This window comes from Cydia fagiglandana, chromosome 2 (assembly GCF_963556715.1).
Source record: "Cydia fagiglandana chromosome 2, ilCydFagi1.1, whole genome shotgun sequence".
Classification (NCBI taxonomy): domain Eukaryota; kingdom Metazoa; phylum Arthropoda; class Insecta; order Lepidoptera; family Tortricidae; genus Cydia; species Cydia fagiglandana.
In genome coordinates this window covers 18089961-18112605 of record NC_085933.1, presented here as the reverse complement: position 1 = coordinate 18112605, position 22645 = coordinate 18089961, and the positions used below count along the sequence as shown (strand labels likewise).

The 22645-nt window shown below is 37.1% G+C and overlaps 1 protein-coding gene across 4 annotated transcripts in view; it reads left to right on the top strand.

The window, feature by feature from the left end:
• Window positions 1–22645, top strand: part of LOC134677630 (dorsal-ventral patterning tolloid-like protein 1) — a 135625-nt gene that overhangs the window by 82806 nt on the left and 30174 nt on the right. The window lies entirely within an intron of this gene.

Below are 22645 nucleotides of genomic sequence, written 5' to 3'. Positions count from 1 at the left end.
CCCAGATATTGTTTTCTTAATACGACGTACCTATTCATAAACGTAACATTATGTAACCAATTTGAAATGGATATTATGAGGCGTAGATACCTATTCAGATTAAAATTATTGATCATTTTATGTAACTTATAATACGAACAAATACCTAAGACGAGACGAGAGTGAATAGACGCTCGCAGATATACATATTATTAAAACTTGTAGCTATTGAATAAGCGTCTAGACTTTAGATGTATAATTGAGTCTCTAGCTTTAGAAGAAACGTAATGTAGAGAGGATTTTGTAATTTGCTAAAAGAAACATTATTCACATATTTTTATAATCGTTTGTAGGGTAAAGATTAAACCAGCGATCAAACATCTCGTACGTAATTAAAAATTCCCCATTTCCATTCATTAAGTTCCTAAAGAATGTCTACGGCTCTGAACATTTCCAGTTCAGTAAAACTGAATGGAAAACAAAACAAGTAGTAGAGCATGAAACCACTCCAGATCACTGAGTGTTACAGCCGGAAAGAACGAATGAATGAACGAATCCAGGTTCATTTTCCGCTCCAATCGGGTTTAAAACTGTGATTTAAACCGTATTTTTATCCTGCTACCGGAAGGTATACGATAATATAATATATAAATTCCTGTTCGGAATCATATTTGAGGGTGGCGACGGTCAGGCCTGCTGTCAGCACCGCTGCTTTTTGGGCATCCTTTGTTTAAGAAACGTCACGGAAAAAAATGTCCCCGTCGGAGTTTAGTTTACGATGACTGCTTGGCTACCGTTACCATTACTAATGGCCTGTTATAACAACTTGAACTTTAATATAAGATAATTCGGAAGTTTTTCTAAACTAGGCAAGTGGTGGTTGAATTTAAATAAAGAGCACAAAGCCATTGTCATAATTATCATTCAGTCGTGCTAAAACAATGTAACTTATACTTCTGAGCGTTCGCCTCGCCTGTACTCGGTATGACATTGGAATGATTCTTGGGAGGGGCGCGACGCTCACCGGCGTAATGATAAATCAAATTTATCATTTTACCGGTATTCTGCCGCGCACGTTAATACCTATTAGTACCTTGAGAGCTACATTATTTGGGAAAATTAATGTCGTAATTTGCTTATATAAGGGATGAAGAGACAAAAATACTATAAGGGTATTTAGGGGTCATCCATTAATTACGTCACACGTTTAGGGGGAGGGAGGGGGTCAAGAAAATGTGACATATTGTGACATGGGGGAGGGGGGAGATACAAACTTGGTGACGTCACTTTAACTTCATCAGTAACCGAAAATTTATTTAAATTATTTAGTTCGCTGCACATTTAAATAACAAGTTTTTAAAACGAAAATAGTTTTTAATCGTTTAATTTTCTTTCCTAAGCAGTTTTGGGTTATAAAATTACTAATATTTATATCGTCAAAATATTTTGATAAAATATTAATAATACTTAGGTACTTACTTAATTCGATTTGGCGATTTCGTAGAAAAAATGTGACGTCACACTAGGGGGGGAGGGGTTTGCCAAATGTGACCAAGTGTGACAAGGGGGGGGGTCAAAAAACCTAGAAATTGGTGTGACGTAATTAATGGATGACCCCTTATATCTGATCAATGCATTTATCTACTCAATATACGTAACTTACATATTTACATGTAGGTAGGTAAGTCAACGGTAGAAATATGGGTGTAGACAACTTACTCAAAAATATGTCCCATAGTTCTTAATTCACTGACATAAGAGTTATGGGACATATTTTTGAAATGATTTGTACACCCATATTTTTACCGTTGACTGTACTATTCAATCACACCCCAGTCAACCCACCCCACCCCAGTGAAAGTAGAATAGATATCTAAACTAGAAGCTTGTAGTTAATGTACCGAATATCATAGGTACATATACTCTCTACGACTTGAAATGTGAGACACAAATTAACATAAGTTATTAATAGGTATACCTAGTACCTACACACAGATATACAAACGTTGACACGCATTACCCTTTTGTAAACATTTCTGCAACAAGATAAAATCTACTAATGGATATTATTTGTTAGTTGGGTGTGTTGCTGTTATGTCAATTTAATTCCTGGAAGCTACTGAGCTTGCAGGACTAACGCGGATATTACATTGCGGATATTGGTCCGGTGTCTGAGCAAGGCAGCACTATACAGGTATACTCGTATAGCGAATAGCGATACCCCGCTTGCACACTGGAGTAGCGCGGTTCCGCATCCAACGTAAAGACCGCCTAAGCTGCCAATTTCATCCGACGTGTCATCGTTAGCCGCGCAAACTTTGCTAAAGCCAGCTCCCGCGACACCTGAAACATTTCCGATAAATAATTCAGCGGCCGCTAACGAGGTGCAACGAGAGCTCTCATGGTCGTATGTTGAACAGTGACTCGACTTCTGTTGACATTTCAATCAAGGGCGGATTGAAACTTGATTTTAAATAATTATAAGATTAATTTGTGATTGTTGATGAAATAATGGGTTATTTGTATTTAAGTACCATGCGGCCAAATTTACCTATGTGTAATAAATAAATATCATATCAAAACCTAGTTTTTCCCTGCCAAATCGAGTGCTTGACTAACTAAAACCTACAATAAAATGCTATGAAGATATAATATATTTTATTATATGTACTCGACTATCGTCCTTCAGATAAAATAAAGCCCCAATAAAGAATAAATAAATAAAAGAACATACACATGTATATGTAAAAACACACATTGTATTTTGATTGGTACAATTCTAATGCAGTCATTGTCATCAAAAGTAGGCCCATTGGACAGTAACAAACTTGTAAGTATGCAGTCCATGGAAATTAAGGCTTACAGTTTTATTACTTCCGCAAAACTTCCAGCTCATCTCGGTTGTTATATTTCAAAGTTCGGTAATAAGTCCCCGTTTTGTTAGTCGGGCGTCGCCGCTGTGGTTTCGGGTTCGGGGTGGTTATTCGGGCAGAAGTGCTATAAGGACAAGGCGAAAAATCCCGCGTAAAAATCTCAAAAATCGAGGTTTCGTACTCGACTGTTTCCTCCTCCAAAACTTAACCAATCCAAACTTGGAAATCTAAATGAATTTGAAATTATCTGTGTCGGACCGTTTTGCTTTTTTGACTAATTGATATTAGTTTTGAATACTACGCCTCTCATTGCGGCGTAGTCAATTAGGCCATTTTGGCCATTTTGGCCATTTTTGAAGGGCTCTAGCGCCTTAAAAAACAAAAATATCGATGGCTTAACAAAGACTTTTTCACCACACCAGCTCGGAAAGGCTTACTTTGCACTTCAAAATCTGATAGCAAATTAAGTTGCATTTTATTCACATGTGAGGCAAAGTAATCAAATGCAAATTTTGAGTTGTTTTCTTATGTTTGCTGGTAAATTGAGTTTTAAATGATGATTTTGGATGATAAATATTTAATAACATTCATTTGGTTTTTTTTGGTTCGATTTTGTTTGATATTTTACATTTAATATTTGCTTCGGGTTGGTCTGGTGAAAAATTCTGTGTTTAACTCGGGGGCAAATTTTGTTTAACCCTCGTGCTTTGAAACCCTCGCAATGCTCAAGATTCCATTTTTCGAATCTTGGAATCTTCAATTTTGGAATCTTTCACTTGCTCGGGTATCAATATTAGCACGAGCGGTTAAACAACAACTTTGCCCCCTTGTTAAACAAATAAATATAGCTTAATAATGTACCGTTTAATTACCCACGCCCGTATATCAGGCGACATCAATATAAAGCGCGTTTGCCTATTTAAATAGGTACAGCTTGAAGTCAAAGACAGTGGAATAGTTGTAGTTCCGAAAGACAAACAGCAGAGTATGGACCGTAAATTCTAATTTAGCGTATAACATGTCACAAGTTGTATTCGTGGGCGTTCAGTAACTATGAGGGGTGATCCCAATCGCCTACCGAGTGCAAGCCACTCGGACGCACGTACGTTTAGTTGTTATAATATAAATCAAGTATACCGTTTCGTCCGTTCGTTCGACTTGCCTGGACTCGTTAAGCAATGGGAATGTAAAGGCTGGAGCATGTCGTAAACTCGACGCCGTTGCCATCAATCTCTTCCATTGTTTGCTTCATACAACAATGGATACATTCTGAACCTTATTATGTTAGCTGTAAGGAGTTGGTGCTATCGTTGTATGTTACCCTTTATGGAACCTATAAATTCTATCATTATCCCGTCGTTTTGTAACAGCCAATGCCACATGGTCCTGCTATTATGCTTAGGTAAGCAAGGTGTGTTTTCCAAGTTATTTCAGTTTATTAGGTTCTTCTTTCATGAAACATTTCAACTTTTTAAAAACTTGCGATTATTTTTGAGTGTGAATCGAATTTGCAAACTAATGTAAATTAAAATAATCAATGTTGAGCCAATGAGATTTTTATTGTTTGAATCGCTCGTATTTACAATGCCCAACACTGCTACTCTGTCGCGTAGCTAAGCTACGGAAATCAGTCGACGTAGGCGATGACGGCGTAGCACTTCACATGTAGGTAATGAATGAAATTAACGTTGTAAAACTCCGCTCTCGCGCTCTAAGTAAACGCGTTAGCGTGATTGTACTAACCCGTTTTTGTATCTATACCTATCTTTATGCTTCGGACTGATATTCGGGAATGTTAGTAAATTAGAAATAATAAGGTTAACTTTTTACGGACTATTGATAGATTTATGACGGACCTTGCTTCACACAAATGTCGGTGGCATTATGGAGAAAACAATCGCTCTTCAAACAGGAATCTGTATTGGGCCTAACAACTGGCTGCTTTGCATAAAATATTGCCACTCTAAAGCCATCTGTTTACAAAAGGGCAACCAATTGTGTGGATTCGTTATGTCCGCTTACTCGACGAGTTTAATTTTCAACAGTTCATATTCTCGTAAAGCTTAGAGTTAGAATCTAAATCACCAGCAACATATTACTTTTTTAATCGTTCATATTGACAGAGACAAAAATATACAATAATTTTTCATTTATTTTCAGGTAAGAATCATCCTACATCCTAATCATGAACATCCTACAAGTCCAATCAAAGAGTATGAGTATGAGGTATGATAAGCCGATGTATTTTCGCAGAAGTCCTCAAAACCTACCTTTAATTTCATTTCCAGTAAACTCATGAAATGAAAGTCACAGATGAGGCTCAGGCAGGCATCCGCAATTAGTATATCAGATACATTTCACTAATGAATATCGTCGCCTTCTCGGCATGTGCGCCAACAAAATGGCCGACCTTCTGTTTATGCAATCAACGTCCGCGGTCGTAACAGTGATGCGAACATACCTATAGTTATGACTTATGAATATTCAATGTCAATTATTTCCATTTTAGATCAACCTATATTTTAGTTCGTCAAGTGACAAATTGCCGCCGATGTTCGCGAGGTCAGGCCGATAATCCCTGTCTGAAGTAAATGATATCGATTAAGGTTTAATCGCAGATCTAAAATAAGATCTCGACGCTGAGGTAGACAAATGTTCGCGTATAATTAAAATGTATTTTCCGCCGGTTTTGGAAGTCGTTAATGAGCTATCGTAGTTGCAAATGGCAATTTAAATATTGTCGTTTATAATTTCAGTAGGTAATTTAATTCTTAATCTGAAAATTCGCAGTTTTCACTCGAAGCTTTTATTGCTCTTTGTGTGTTTCTGTATCAGTACGAGTGTTCGACTCCAGTTGAAATTGGTTTGGGGCTGTAACGTCCCAAGTGACATTCTATTTAACCTTTTGACCGCCATCGACCGTTGTACCTATGGACAACGCGTAAAGTTAAAGGTTACAGTATCCTCGCAAAGATACTAAAGTATGTAGATACCTACTTATGAACATAGCCGACATATTAAAACGGTTGCTCCTTCACCCGCTACGTTGATAGAATGTTTTTTACAAAGTAATTGATTGAAATTTTCAGTTCTGCAACTACGGCGCAAAATTTAATCCTGTTAGATTTCTTAAAATACTTCACAGAGATCCCTTCTGATGGAAAAAATCTGGTCGGATAATGATGATCTTTTGGTGCCCGAAATTATTTTGGTTGAATGGGTCCAGATAAAGATTAAACCATAAAAGGGGATGGACCTTTCATCGCCTAACATTTACCTTTTGAATTTCGCTGGCGATTCAAAAATTTAATATTGGTTTTGATGGTGGTTTAATTAACTATTTCTTGCGTTGATAATTATGGTCCATGATTTTATATATTTTAATATTTCGTACCTAATTGAAGATATATTAGAATTAATTTGCGCTAATACTTTCTAAAAGCAGTTTATTTGTGTTAGGGATAATAAATACAGATTATTCTTTAGTTTTCATTTTGGATGTCTTGTCGTTTTGTTGTGTTAACTGCTAAATACAAATTAAGGTATTTCTTAGGGTAAAGTACTCGTAATAGTTAGTTTTTGCGAGTTTAGTTGGAAAACATTTTCTATTTCATGTTGTGGGTACCGAACTAATTATTACTTGGTAATTCGCAACTGATGTTTTGGTATAATTGTGCGATTTCGTATTTTACACTGAACTTTAAAAAAAATTAGGGCAATTTTTTGCCCTACGCTTCCTCGCGAGAACAAGTTACGAGCTTAACCACGTACGGATTTGAATAGAAATAGGAAATAAATAGAAATAGCAGTAACAAAATACAGTGTTACTCTTAAAACATAAGAAGGCAACTAGAAGGTAGAACGATTAATATCCCGCACGTCACAGCGAAGTAAAAAGGGTTCGTAAGTCGATGTCCCTTCGGCCGAGTCGACCCATACCATGGCATTAGACTTAGAGAAATTAACCGAGAAAAGCCATATTGTTATCCAAATGATTAATATGAACTGGCAAAATTGGTAGTGTCATGTAACCCATCCAGTCATCATGATTATGGAGCATTTTGGATGGACAATTACACCTATAAATAATAATAAGAAAAACATAAACACATAACACATCTGGACCTATTAAATATTTGAATACTCGTAATATGAGAGACATAATAAAACGCATGTTCTCATTTAAAAAATGGTAATAAACATACAGCCACAAAGATGCGGCGGCACACGCCTCGCCTTAGTGATAGATGAGATGACATTATAGTATAGTATTGTCTCATAGCTTGGGAACGGTAACAGTTGTCATCTCAATACAATTTTGCGTTTTATGGTTATAATTGTATGGATGACAGCAGAGCTGGCACTGCACCGTACCAAAGCTAAATGTATGAGAAATATTTTATACTTAATTGATTTGGAGTAAATGCATCTCTATATTTGTCAATCACAAGGGTGTTAGGTAAACAAAACGCTAGGCGTGATATGGGCATTGTACCTATATTCTAGAGTATTGCTGGCTATTTTCATTCACACAAAATAATTGTAAACTAATCGTTATCAGGCATTTCGAATGTACTGAAGCATGTATTGGAGATAGAAGCAATATCTCGGCAATTACACGACGGGAGGCACTCCAATATCCGGCACAATCAAGATGGCGCGGCTTCCGGTGCGCTGTTGCCATTCTGTGGCGAAATACCATCGTCAGCAAGTGCAGCTCTTTTACTATGAGGCGTGCTGTAACAATAGGTCATGAATTTGATCTGGATACGATTTCGGTAAATATACAATTTACTAGCCAACTTGAGGAAATATCTTAATATTTGCGTTAGGGCTCCTCTACACGATGGGCCAACGCCGGCCACTCCAAGGGACGCAGCCATGCGGTAGAATGAGACAGCAATATCACTTGCTCCCTCTAACGCATAAATGCGTCCCTTGGAGTGGTTGGCGTTGGCCCATCGTGTAGAGGAGCCATTAGATTAGTTAATTTGCCACTATTGTGGGAAATGCATCTTTCTCAATAAGTTTGTCAAGTATAACGAAAGCCTTTACGAGCTGGTGTGGCGAAATACATTTTATTACAAGGTTTCGTACTTTTATCCAGCAAGTTAAACAGCTACTTATTCGTTGGGCTATTTTTCCACACTGCGATTGTCTTTTTATGTTATTATTATTTTCTTGTATTCTATATTATTTTTAAGTGTGTCTTCTTGTGTCTATGTGAAAGAAAAACAGAATATTTATAATCTTCCGAATAAGCAGTGGGATATCAAACAATAGGAAATAATATGTCTCCTTCAATAGGAAATGTTAGCTATCGTTATTGTTCAAGGCGGTCTGAAGAGCTTTCCCGTCGCTCGGGAGGTGCATACTTGCCGTGTTACCCGAGCGCTGGGAATGCTGGGATCCTCTTACCAATTAGGGTTATATGGCAGATCGAATGGTGACTAAATTTGCTACTTATAAACTTACCGTTAAACATGGTTTTAAATCTATGTTATCCCGGTGATCCGTGATTCCATATCAGAGAATAACGCGGCAGCGATTCTAAGAGTGGTTGATTTATTTATTTCTTACATTAAGGGACATCCCAAGTAACACACAAGCAGGATAATAGAGTAAAATTATCATCTTATTCAAATTAAGATTGCATAAATTTTGTGTATATGCGGTGGAAATTACTAAATTCGGAATAAGAAAATATGTGGGCCTAGTGGGGCCTTTATACCAATAAATGCTGAATAAATTTTGCATAGTATCGGTTTTGCATATTAAAGCTGAATAATACTTATTTCTTACACAGTTACTTAGACATTATTCAGCTTAAAGCATTTGTGGTTACTAAAAGCTGCATAATAGCAGCATTAGCAGCAATTAGCTGTATATATTCTGTGTTGTATGATTTTAAGCAGACAATATTAAGAAAAATGTGATAGTGGATACTAAATGCTGAAAAGAAGCGTCGGTGAGGACTTTCAACTGTATAAAAGCGGTTGCAGTTTCTGTTTACACGCTAGTTTTTGAATAAAGGTGGACGCTATTACTGGAAGCTGTAATAAAATCCACATATTATTTGTTATTCAGTAGCTGCATATATGGGTTAATTATGGCTTTTATTGTCATAACGTCTGAATAATAAATACTAAAACAACACTTATAGTTAAGTTATAGCGATTTTAGTACACATATACTATATTTTCTTGCTAAAAGCTGCAAAATGAACGCAATGAGAAGCGCTATTCAAACTACTGCTTAGTATCAACAAGTGCGCAGTGGAGAGGGTTCCGTAGCTTTATACACGGTCAACAGTGCTACTTGAGTCTGATTGCTTTGAGCTTGATCGTGTTTTTATTTTATTTTGAACGCATCAAGAATAAATACGCATATTCTTTAATCCAACCATTATTAAAAAAATCGAGGTTTAGTTTTCTTAACAATTCTCTTCGATTGGTTATTTTACACAAGATGCATAGTCCTTTTAATTAGAGATGCACCGGATATCCGGTTGGCCTAACCGGCCACTATTTTACTATCCGGCCGAATATCCGGCGGCCGGATACCGGATATTCGGCCAGTGTCCAGGCCGGATATCCGGAATCCGGCCAAACAACTATCCGTTGCATCTCTACTTTTAATGACGTAAAACAATTGCTAGTTACCATCGTAAACACTGTTAACTGACCATTTTCATACCTTACTGCAACGAGATAAAGTTTACCAATGGCCATTTAAGGTTGTTGTTAGTTGGCAAACAATGTGTCAAATGCTAGTTATTCATATTGTTGCATTAAAAAGTTGTAGACTGGACTGGGTATGAGAAAAATAAAATAATCACCCTCATAGCGAAATCGATTCTCCTGTCGATTTTGAACAGACTGTTTTTAGTTTTCAAGTGGGTCTACTCATACCCATCCCACACTGTACTCGTACTCATACCTAAACAATACTGCCCATATCAAACTATACTTAATTGTACTCATACCCGTGATACCCGCTACTAATATGAATGAATGAATGATATACCCTCACCTTCGCACCTATACCATATTCATATTCATACCATACTCGTAACCATACCACTCATACTATATACATCTTCGTACTCACGTCGTACATCTTTGCGTTACCTTTACCTACTACATATTTGTCGGAACTGATAACGGAAAAAATAACTGTGTAAACTGCCGTGCCCCCAGATTTATCATATAACTTATATATTATATCGCGTTTATAATATTAGTGGGAAGTAGGATTGAATATTGCCCGTGTTACATACCTATAATGTTTTATCATCAAAGTAGTGAGGATCTATGTGGTTTTTACTATTTGTGTATAGAACCCTAATAGGCTTTAAGATTGAGAAAACAATTACTATTATACTGATGTTATTCAAAACTTGTTGTGTTAAGACCATTATTATCTAACATGTTGCTTAGTAACGCGAATAATGTGAATGCTTATTCAGAAATTAGCACAATAATAGCTGTGGCAGCAGCTTATATTCAGCACAGTCGGACGCCATTACGGTTGCTCACTTTCTAACCTCTACAATTATATAGGAATTGAAAATGAACTGAAAAACCCATTTTATTCATTTATAAAACTAGTTTTATCGTAGCATAACTTGTAAAGTACATTTTCTATCACTAAAATATCTAAACACCGCAGAAAAATTACAAATTTAAATGTGGAGTAGTAAATTTTCTATATTTACTTTTGAAACGGTGCATTATTTACGCGGCGCTTTAAAATTTTAAATAAAATGCATATATATATTAACAGTAAAGTCGCATGCGCAATGAAATTGAAGTTATGTAAACATCAAATAAATATATGGGTGATGTCCTCCTTATTTTGTAAGTTTTCACTGCAGAAACTACACTTTGACACGAGTTCACAAATTAAAATGGAAGACAAATCATTGATTTAACACAAATATCTGAATATATTTTCTGTAAAAATGCACTTTGGAACCAAAAGCTTCATAACGTGTGAATAACTGATTCATTGTGTACAAAGCTGGATAACTTTGGTTTAAAAGCGGTATATAAGCTTTTGACAGCCTCTATACAAGTGTTATTCAGCGATTCAATGTGTGGGCATACACTTATATAGCTATTACATTACTGTTATTCAGAAATAAGCGGCGTGGGCACTGCCCACTTTGCGCCCAAACCTTCTGTATAACGTCTGTATAACGCTTATTCAGCTGTTATACAGCTACCTTATTCGGCATTAAGTACGGCATGCTCTATTATTCAAACAATATTCAGCTACGTTGTGTTACTTGGGATAAATGCCAAGTAAGTAAGTAAGTAAGTAAGTATATGTTATGGCCGGATCATGGAATTGATGGAATTTGGTCATTTCATGAAATGCCATTTTAGAATTGATCACCTCATGATTTGGTCAGGTTAGATTTGACTTTTTCATGATGCGACCAAATGATTGTATAATCCTGGCCACGACATGTACCTATATAGGTACTCAGATCGTACCAAACTATAATTCAAAATGTATTTATAATTTTCGTTAAATAATTCGGTACATAACTGCTAATTATCTGCTAATTATTAATTATCATACCTATGTATTAGTAAACTTTGGCTCGAGCAATAATTGGCACAATTTCTTCGTCATTGTACATTTTGATCCAAGACTCGACCATTACATCTATCTCCCTGTAATCGGCAACTGTCCAACAACCCCAACAGTCCCTAACTGTAACTAAGTAACTTGGTACAGTTTGCTCTAGAAAATAATGGGCTTTAATTAACAGTCTTATCCCGTTACAATAAAGCTCATTTTCGGTCTCCATTCAGCACAGTCCATGAAGAATGTCTAACTCATGATGAATTACCTTTTCTATTATTTTAAGCTGAAATGAAACTTATCCGAAAGATTATTAATTATTGCTGAATCGTTTTTGTCCAATCAAGCTGAATTCTTTAATACCTATTAAATAGAACAATGAAGATTGGAAGTTGTAAAATCTACTTGCTGGTTTCAATTAATTATAGATTTTATAACAATCGGATTCAGGTTCTTTTTAAAACTGTTGAAAAACATATATACAAAAAGAAATATTATATTTACTTATTGTATCATTTAATATATTCATATTGCTTATTGCATCATTATTTAAGTAAAATAAAAATAAATACCTAAAAAATAAATACGTAAAAATAATACAGAAAATTAGAATTATGTAACAAACGAGCACGCGGTATTTAAGTTTATCGCTAAAAAGCGAACCAAGCGATTGGTATATCTAGTACCTAAAACGAAAATCTTTACTTAAGCATTCTAAAATATTGATGTTATTATAACCTATAGGGACTTCAATTCAAGTTTCTGCTTGTATTATTCAATGAAATAAGCAGTGGTAAGCGTACTGACAATATTTGACAGTGACAATATTTCTGTGCATATTTGAAAAAAAACCGGGCAAGTGCGAGTCGGACTCGCGCACGAAGGGTCCCGTACCATAATGCAAAAAAAAACGGAAAAATATGCAAAAAAAAACGGTCACCCATCCAAGTACTGACCACGCCCGACGTTGCTTAACTTTGGTCAAAAATCACGTTTGTTGTATGGGAGCCCCACTTAAATCTTTATTTTATTCTGTTTTTAGTATTTGTTGTTATAGCGGCAACAGAAATACATCATCTGTGAAAATTTCAACTGTCTAGCTATCACGGTTCGTGAGATACAGCCTGGTGACAGACGGACGGACGGACGGACGGACGGACGGACGGACGGACGGACGGACGGACGGACGGATGGACAGCGAAGTCTTAGTAATAGGGTCCCGTTTTACCCTTTGGGTACGGAACCCTAAAAATCAGCAGTCGTCGGAGTAGGTACCTAGGCTATACAGGATGTGAACAAAGTTGCTTGCGCCGGAACCGCCGCCGGGAACCACGCGCTAGCGTGCCTACACAAGGTGCTAACAATTAGATACTTATACTTTTGGACTTATGAACATACCTAAACGTATCCTACCTACCGTGCTACTCCTACGATGGGGCCAATTATATTTATTTATTAATATTACAAGCGGACCGTAGCGCTAGGCCGGTAAAACGCTAGGTCGAAGAAAAAATCATATCGTTGTGTCAAAGGGCGATTCTCAGAGATGACATTCGGTGCCTGACTTCGGTGCCAAAATTTTTTTTTAACTTATATAATATGCGAGTTTATTTCCTAAAATCTACCCTTAATATAAAAAATATTGGTAGTGGAGGCCTCCATTAGAACCTTATAGTTTTCAAGATATTTGAGATATAAAAAAACACCGAAATCATGTGCAGGCACTGAAATCAATTTGCGTCACCGAATTCAATAATGCTGACACCAAAATCACATTTAGGTTTTATATCTCAATTATATAATTATTTTAATCATATTTTTCAATCCTATTTGTTGATAAGCGATGTAACAAGGCTAATGATCTCGAAAGCTTACATAAATTTAATAGATATAGACTCAAGATTTTAAAATAATTAAATTACGGCTTGTAAATCAACATCTCTAGAAGATATCCCACACTATATGACTGGCCTCATATAATAGGGTGATGTGTGGTCCTGAAACGAGTTTCAGACATGTCGACATTGTCGACCACAAATTCGCAAATTATAATCATTTATTCATTGCATTATTATATCCATGAAGGAGAAGATGTTTGTTTCACGCAATCCGACTGCACACGCATCTAAAAAAAACTTATGTTACCTGCACCCGATAAACAATACACTCTTGAGTGGTGTTCAATGCTCATTAAATATTTAATGTACTTATAAAGCAATATGATGCAATACGGAAAACAAGTATTTTTTTAATAAAAGAGTTTAAAAGCGTGAACTCCGTCAATTTAAAACTATAATATTTGAAGTAGTAGAGTAATGCTTGAAGATCCAATTACCAATTAATTATGATCTCCAGCACCCTCAAACACTTGAGCTAAATTGTAACAAAGTTGTTGACAAAGACATAAGACATTGAGGATTGTTAAAACATTTGCTGTCTTCAATTTGTGTCTATGGCTATCCTTTAGAAATATCGATCAGTAGGTACGCTCAGTGCCTTTGAAGCGATCTCGACATTAGAATGCTATTTTATTTTTAATCCCTTGTTCTGTACATCCTGTCCCTTGGGTTCACCTTGCATAGTACTTACATACACAAGTTATTTTAAAAGAAGTGGGATCTAATTGACTACATTTATTTAACATGGCTGACATGTTTAAAGGTATCGAGGTGTAGGGCCTCCGGTGATATAGAGGACAACGATATGTTCGTTTACTTAATTGGTTGGAAAAGAATATCAAGACAGAGAAAGAAACATTGGGTCTATACCTCTGGTTTAAAAAACTACTCATAGTGAACTAGTGATTTTGTGTACCTACTATGACATAATTTACTTACAAACATAATTTTACGTTTGTACAACGTATCTTTCACTTTTTAGACATGATAAATTAGTACAACAAACTAGTTTACAAAGCAGGATTTGAATTCAGTGATCACTTTTTTGATATCGGTGGTCAAAAAATCCACCGAAACCAGGGAAATCAACACCAGCGATATCAAAATTAATCGCTTTTTAGCAATTACAGAAATAGCATGAACGATACAGAGGAGATGTAATAATGGTGGATTTACGTACTTTCAATGACTTCTTAATCACTTACATAACGATAATTGCACTAAAACTTTCGGAGGAAATTGCACCACCGATCTCAAAAAAACATAGGACCAAACCCAGCGAAGGACGGAAAAACGTTTAAAAAATCACTTTATTGTACTGTGACTGTACCTCTACTTTATTTAACGGTTAAGGCACAACTAAAGCATACTATGTATGAGACACTGAGTTCCTGGTCTACAACTTTGAAGGAGTACTGACATGTTTTGCAAATTACACCGATATCAGTCACTAGCCCGGGACACATCGTAAATTTGGTTTTATTCAATGTGTTGAGCAAGCATATTATTGTGATATAAAGAATATGATAAGCTAACTAATACCCTATGCGTGAATACCCATAATAACTCCGATCTAATGCCCCATCTTGAGTAATAATTTTTTGTTTCATAAAATCTGGGTGCGGGACACGCCCACCGAACATCATTTTTGGCATTTGAATATCTTTTTCTTGTATTATATAAATAATAAATAAATAATTTGATAGTGTCCCAGACAGAATATAAGCTGAAGATCATGCCTAAATTAATTCAGATTTATTGAACAGTAAATTCAATCAATTACTGCCCCGGACACGTAAAAACGGCCCTCCTGAGAAATGCCCCAAAATATTATACTACCTATATTTTCTCATTTACCTCCTAATTTTCTTAAAAAACCGACAAACCAGGCTATAAGCCGATTGAACAAGGGTGATTTTACTTATCAACGTGGTAAAAAGTTACTATGTACTTATTTTAAATATATATAAATAAATACCTAGTTATAAATACGTACACAATTGAATGTAGGGTATTCGCAAATAAATAGTTGTTATGTGAGAGAAGTAGATTTTAAAGGTTAATGTTGTTTGTGGCGACGGAAATAGTCGCCCGCTCGGACCGGAAGGGCGGCATGCAGGCTGGGTTAGGCTCAAAGGATTCAATGTTATTGAGTATCGCTAACTTAACAAAGTTGTTAGAAAATATATTACAGTCATATGTGGACGACATACTTCCTCTTTAAAGGCTTGCTACACGGTCGCCGACAAGCCCCCAGACCGCGTGGCCTTGGCCGGTCCCGGACCGTGTAGACAGTTGTTACCAACAAAATTTGACCAAAACTGACCAAGGACAGACCAAGGTCAGACGGTTAGAAGGCTTGTCGGCGACCGTGTAGCAAGCCTTTTAAGGGGACATATCGATTCGATACGAATGGTTTGTCTTTATCTGTCATTTTGACGGGATATTTTGAAAGGGATAAAACATAATTTAACTAGTAAATCAGGCCCATAAAGTTTTATGAATCAGGGGGTTAGTCTTCAAGTTGAGAAAACGAGTTCACTAAATCTATACTTAAGTACGACTATATCTAACGGAACAAAAGGCATGCGACTATCTATGTACTATTTTTGTATACAGGGTGATTCAGGAGACGTGAGCAGGACTAACACTGCGCATTTCGTAAATTATAAGCAACTGTTTCGTATCAGTATTAGTGAGGTTAACGTTAATTTTCTAGTCGTGTTGAAAAAAAAAGTTATTAATTTATTTACGACATGCATGGTCACCCTACTGTTAGAATACTAAACTACCGATATTCTGTGTCAAATGGAATGTCATCACGGTCTGGTTACTTTTGAAAACTCGTATGTCATTCAAGTTTGACATTTTGTTTTCTTCGTAATCAATATGCTGTCATTGCGGTTAAAGAGGTTTTATGTTTATTAATTCGATTTTGTAGGGTGACCATGATTGCACAGAATTAAATTTGCCCTCGCCAAAAATTAAAAAAATATGAAAAAGTGTGCTTGTTTCATCTTAATACGACGGTGATCGATCAATTATCAATTTATCAGTTACTGAGTGTGCAGGATTAGTCCTGCTCACGTCTCATGAATCACCCTCTATAATAGCCTCTTTTATGCACTGAAACTAATTAAGTAAAACAGTTGGACGGCTTTTATTAAATTCTCATTGACAAAGAGGCCACCTGCAGCCGGCCTCGGCCTTAGTCCCGACTTCGCCTAAACTTTGTCCAAGTTCACTCGCTTATTTATAAATTGTTGCCAGTTTAAACTCCTTGATACTTTGCGCGCTACGATAATTTATACCCTAAGTTTGAGCTGTCCTTTATCATACATATTATACATACTTGAATAGATTACAAGCATAGTAAGTATTATGTATTAACACATTGAGTGCCGAGAGCCAGCTCGGCGGGTTCTCTGTTTCCCTCATCAAAGCGGGAAAACGCTGGAATCGGCTACGACTACGAGTGTAGAGCTACGAAAACGTTGGCATTGAATGCGTTAATCAAGTTCTCGTAGATTGTGTGGTTGACATTAACTTACTGTTTTTAGTGTTCCGTACAAAACTTTGTTTACGGAACACTTATGGGATCACTTCGGTCTTGCAAATCAGTTATTTGTATCTACTGATACTTATTAATAAAAACGTCATCATCTAGCCAATTAATTCTATTCTAAATTAAAATTACAATTATTTATTACAACTAGATGCCAAATATATCTACTCGCAAGGCGCGGAATCAGGGAATCAATTATAAGTATTATAACGTTCCAACCAGTTAACGCCTTGAGTTGAACGACCCACAATTTCAAATGACACTTGGCGTTATATGGTATTATATTAGGCCATGCAGTTTCATCGAGCTATACAAGACTAGCTGTTGCCCGCGACTTCGTCCGCGTGGAATCTTATCTTCAACATTTTACATCTTTAATACCTATAATTTGTTGTTGTTAAAACCCAAAATGTTGAAATTAAGTAGGTACTTTTCTTTTTTAGCAAGTTGTATGAAGTTTTAAGTCAAGTGGATTTTGATGTTGGTTGCTGAAATTACTTTTCTTGTATTCTCATAATCATACGTCGGACTCCAGCGGGCATTTTCGTGGCATGTCAGAATGATAGGTAAGGTTCGCAAATCAATCAATTCACTTTCGAGTATTTGTACTTAGTATTTGGTACCTACCTAGTATTTATAATGTAACAAATAAAGCAAATCTTTCTATTGATTAGACGGCACTCTACCAACAAATATAAGTATGAACAACAGTCATAATGATGCATGTCAGCTATTTATTTGTTTTTTAAGTGGCCACTTCAGTGGGCTATCACTGCTATCAGTCATCACTTCAAAGAGTATTTACACATTAAAGACACAAAACAAATAGGTACAGAAATCAATCTACATACAAAGCGCGCTCGAGCAACGCACACATAGACACTGCTCACGGACACTATATCTCGGACAGGTTGGGACCAGTGCGAGTGCAGTGCAATAATGGAGAAACAAAACAAAAAGTTATTATAACTGTACAGTGGACGGTTGTTTAAATTCAACATTAAACGGTGAATTGTCGTTTTTTAAGCTACCAGTGGTTTCAGAGAGAATGCGTATGCGAATTTATTACATTGTACATGAGAATGCGAATTTATTACACTTAAAAATATAATAATCGTGTATTTCGCCAATCTCGGAATCATCGCAAGATATTTTCTGTGGCAAATTTGTAATATAACAATGACATTAAAATTAAAATACCTATTTGAGTTATTAATGTTATTATTAATTTATATTTCCATTCTTCCCGTTTCATCCTCAACAATAAATCGAACAACTAAATACGAGATACGATATGATAGATACGAGTGCCACTACCACGATAGTTTTTTGTGCATAAGTCATAGTTCGCAACAATCGCAACCCTAGAGCGACCGCCGAGCGTAGGTATGAAAAGTAAAGTACATACATGTGATTGACTTCTGTACTTTTCTATTTTGTGTTAAAGATGAATAAATGATAACGGGTAACTAATTTATTTAACTATGTTACAAATACTAGGTACATTATAATACACGTAAGTTAAGATTTTTTTGTAAACCTTACCTTGCCCTCAAACTGCCCCCTATAGTCCGACGTTTGCTCATAATAGGTACCTATGCCCTTATACAAAGATTCAAGTTCCGCATTCCGCACTCACAAAATATTTGATCTCCATACAAACTTTCAACCCCTTTCTCACCACCTTGGGGATGATTTAAAAAAATGCTTGAATTAGTTTTCATGTTTTTTAATTTATTACCTTTTTTCCAAAAAGTTAAAGTTCCTAGCTTAACATTAAATTTACACCCCAAGACGAATTTTCATCCCCTTTTTAGCCCCCTTAGCGATTGAATTTCCAAAAATGTTGCAATTACTTTTTTTTGTAATCGGCTATTATGTCTTTCTAAGAAGTTTCAAAGCATTTGTAATGGATTCAAACTTTGAACCCCATTTTAACCCTGTTAGGGGATGAATCTTACAAATCGCTGAAATCACTTTTATTGTCTTCTAATAATATCCCCAAATACAAAAAATCAAATACCGCGCTCGAAAAAATGCATGATATCCATACAAACTTTCAACCCCGTTTTCACCACCATAGGGATGAATTTTCAAAAACGCTGAAATTAGTTTTCTTGTATTTTAATATAATACCTTTTTACAAAGTTTCAAGTTCCTAGCTTCAATTAAAATTTGCACCTGAAGACGAACTTTCATCCCCTTTTTAACCCCCTTAGAGCTTGAATTTCCAAAAACGTTGCAATTACTTTTTTTGTAATCGGCTAATATGTCTTTCTAAGAAGTTTCAAAGCATTTGTAATGGATTTAAACTTTGAACCCCATTTTAACTCTGCTAGGAGATGAATTTTACAAATCGCTGAAATCACTTTTATTGTCATCTAATTATATCCCCAAATACAAAGATTCAAATCCCGCGCTCGAAAAAATGTATGATATCCATACAAACTTTCAACCCCGTTTTCTCCACCGTAGGGGATGAATTTTCAAAAACGCTGATATCAGTTTTCTTGCATTTTAATTTAAAACGTTTTTACAAAGTTTCAAGTTCCTTGCTTAAAATAAAATTTGCACCCGAAGACGAACTTTCATCCCCTTTTTAACCCCCTTAGGGGTTGAATTTCCAAGAACGTTGCAATTACTTATTTTTTTGTAATCGGCTATTATGCCTTTCTAAGAATTTTCAAAGCATTTGTAATGGATTTAAACTTTGAAACCCATTTTAACCCTGTCAGGGGATGAATTTTACAAAACGCTGAAATTACTTTTATTGTCTTCTAATAGTATCCCCAAATACAAAGATTCAAGTCCCGCACTCGAAAATTTTTTTGATATCCATACAAACTTTCAACCCCTTTTTCACCACCTTGGGGGATGAATTTTCTAAAACGCTGAAATTAGTTTTCTTGTATTTGAATTTGATACTTTTTTACAAAGTTTCAAGTTCCTAGCTTAAAATAAAATTTGCACCCGAAGACGAACTTTCATCCCCTTTTTAACCCCCTTAGGGGTTGAATTTCCAAAAAACGTTGCAATGACTTTTTTTGTAATCGGCTATTATGCCTTTCTACGAAGTTTCAAAGCATTTGTAATGGATTAAAATTTTCAACCCCTTTTTAACCCTGTTAGGGGATGAATTTTACAAAACGCTGAAATTACTTTTCCTGTCTTCTAATAATATCCCTAAATACAAAGATTCAAGTCCACCACTTGAAATTTTTTTTGATATCCATACAAACTTTCAACCCCTTTTTCACCACCTTAGGGGATGAATTTTCAATAACGCTGAAATTAGTTTTCTTTTATTTTAATAATATATCTTTTTACGAAGTTTCAAATTCCTCGCTTAAAAGAAAACTTTAACCCCATACAAACTTTCATCCCCTTTTTAACCCCCTTAGGGGTTGAATTTCTCAAAATCGTTTCTTATCTCTTGTACACTTTATAAATGCAATCTGGTGTGCAAATTTCAACTTTCTGGCTTTTGTAGTTTCGGCTCTGCGTTGATGAATCAGTCAGTCAGTCAGTCAGTCAGGACATCTATCTATATATATAAATATATAGATAGATAGATTTATTACCGTGCATCAACTGAACTGTCTGAAAATAGATAAGTAGTTTTGAAAAAGGTTACAAATAGTAAAAGAGCTTAAGCGCGTTAGAGTGTTAAAACGCCAACGACCTGATTCGAACTTTAAGATACGACATTAATATATCTAGAAACCAAATAATATTTATTCATCAAATACAAATACAAAGTCAATCTTAAAATCTACTTAAATAATTTACATGCAATTTCCTAACTTAAAATCTAAACATATTACTAATATACTATCCTACTTACACTATCAGCCCCATTCCGACCCCCACCCAGCCCAAAAGTGCCAAAGATGCTAGCGGCATTACCGCGCTGGATGGCAAGCGATATCTGTTGGACTAGATAGGAGCCTGAACGGGGATCGCCTCCTCTGTCACGTAGACGCCGCCCCAAGTCTCTAATCAACCTCTTGGCCTCCGAACACCACGGCCCCGCAGTTTCCACCGCGACCGGAACAAAATCGTACGCTGGTTCCAGGTTGGCGTATTTTAATCGCTTGAGCCTCGCGGCATTTGCCGCGGCTGCGCCTGCCAGCCGGCTACCGGGAGCAACATGAGTAGGCGCAAAAGTACTCACGCAGGTTGCATCCCAGAGCAAGCAGCGGCCTTTGGCCCACGGAACCAGCGTTAAGCCGTCCGGGCGCTTCCCGTCTGTACGGCTTAAGCCTTGAGGCTCCAGAATGCAAGGCACGTTCGCCGAGACCATGGTGCGACGTATCAAATCATTGATCGCATGGTGTCTCGGGAACCGCCCTGCAGCCCGGGAGCAGCTCAAGCCGTGGTGCCCATTCGCTTCCACCGCCATTCCACATATACAGCGATGGGGCTCGCACACCTTGGAACCCAGCCGTAAGGCGACTCCTACTCTCAGGGTGTCGTTGTCGAGTAGGGTCCCCAAATGTGGCGAAGGCAGTGCCTGCAACCAGGCCCCTGATTCAGGTTGCCCCACCGCTTTAAGCCGAGCCACATCTTCAATCCTGCCCGCTTGAGCCAGCAATTGCGAATATGTTTGCTCGCACAAGATGTCGTCCCAGAGTCTCTGTGAAGCAGGGTTGTCCGGGTGCGTCCCTCCAGACGACCGAGTCGACCACTCGTCAAGGGCCTCCTGCAGGAAAGGAAGGCAGATGTTGCCACTGTTCATGGAGAGAATCTTCGCCACAAGGCCCGCCGAAGCATGAGAGGAAGCAAGGAACGAGACAACTCCAATGTCATGCATACGACGGATACCTAAACCCCCATACCGAATGGGGAGTGTTGCTTGGTGCCATTGTTCATCGACCAATTGGATGTTTAATAGACCTTCCAGACCCTGTTTGAGCACGGTGTCGTAGTCCTCTGTGTCTTGCTTAAACATCCAAGTGGGCGCCGTCCGCAGAGAATAAGTTATGCGCGGCATCGAGAAACAGTTACGCAGTAGCGTAAGAGATACATGCGCCGATAGATGCTTTAAACGTTCAAAGGAAGACCCCAAAGCGGATGTCTTTGCCTGAAGCATCGAACTTACACCTTCAGGAAAAATTGGCGCACCAAGAAGACCAAAAGATGCCTTACTAATAAGCTTTACGCCCGGCAGCAAAGATTCAAATTTGGACAAGGTGCTTAACGCCAGGGGGCTGCAAGCATACAACTCACACTTTGAGGAACTCACCTCCAACCCAATAGCTCGTAGTGCTGGCAAAAGCTTGGCAACGTCATTAAATACGACATCAGAGTCACCTCCTAAGGTCCCATCGTCTAAGTACCAGACATTCAGAGGCGACTCTAATGCCGCTATCAGACTTTGGATTGCCAGACAAAATACGAGAGGCCCCAATGGATCGCCCTGTTGTGCTCCGACCTGTGAGGCGATTACAGTGCCCTCATAAAAAAGGTTGCTTTTAAAGGCGTAGCACTGAAAAAGAAATGGATACAGGTGGGGGGTGCGAAGTTTTACTTGCTGTAGAATTACATCCCTTTCGACAGAATTAAATGCATTTTTCAAGTCTAGTTTCACGATGACAGTATCGCTGTGCTCGTGCTTCATTGAAAAATGCCTTGTCGCGTGGATTGCCGCCTCGCACCCCAAAGATCTAGAAACTATATGGATTATATATGTCAGCGCCAAATGTGACGTTTCTTCACACTAAAACGTCACTTTT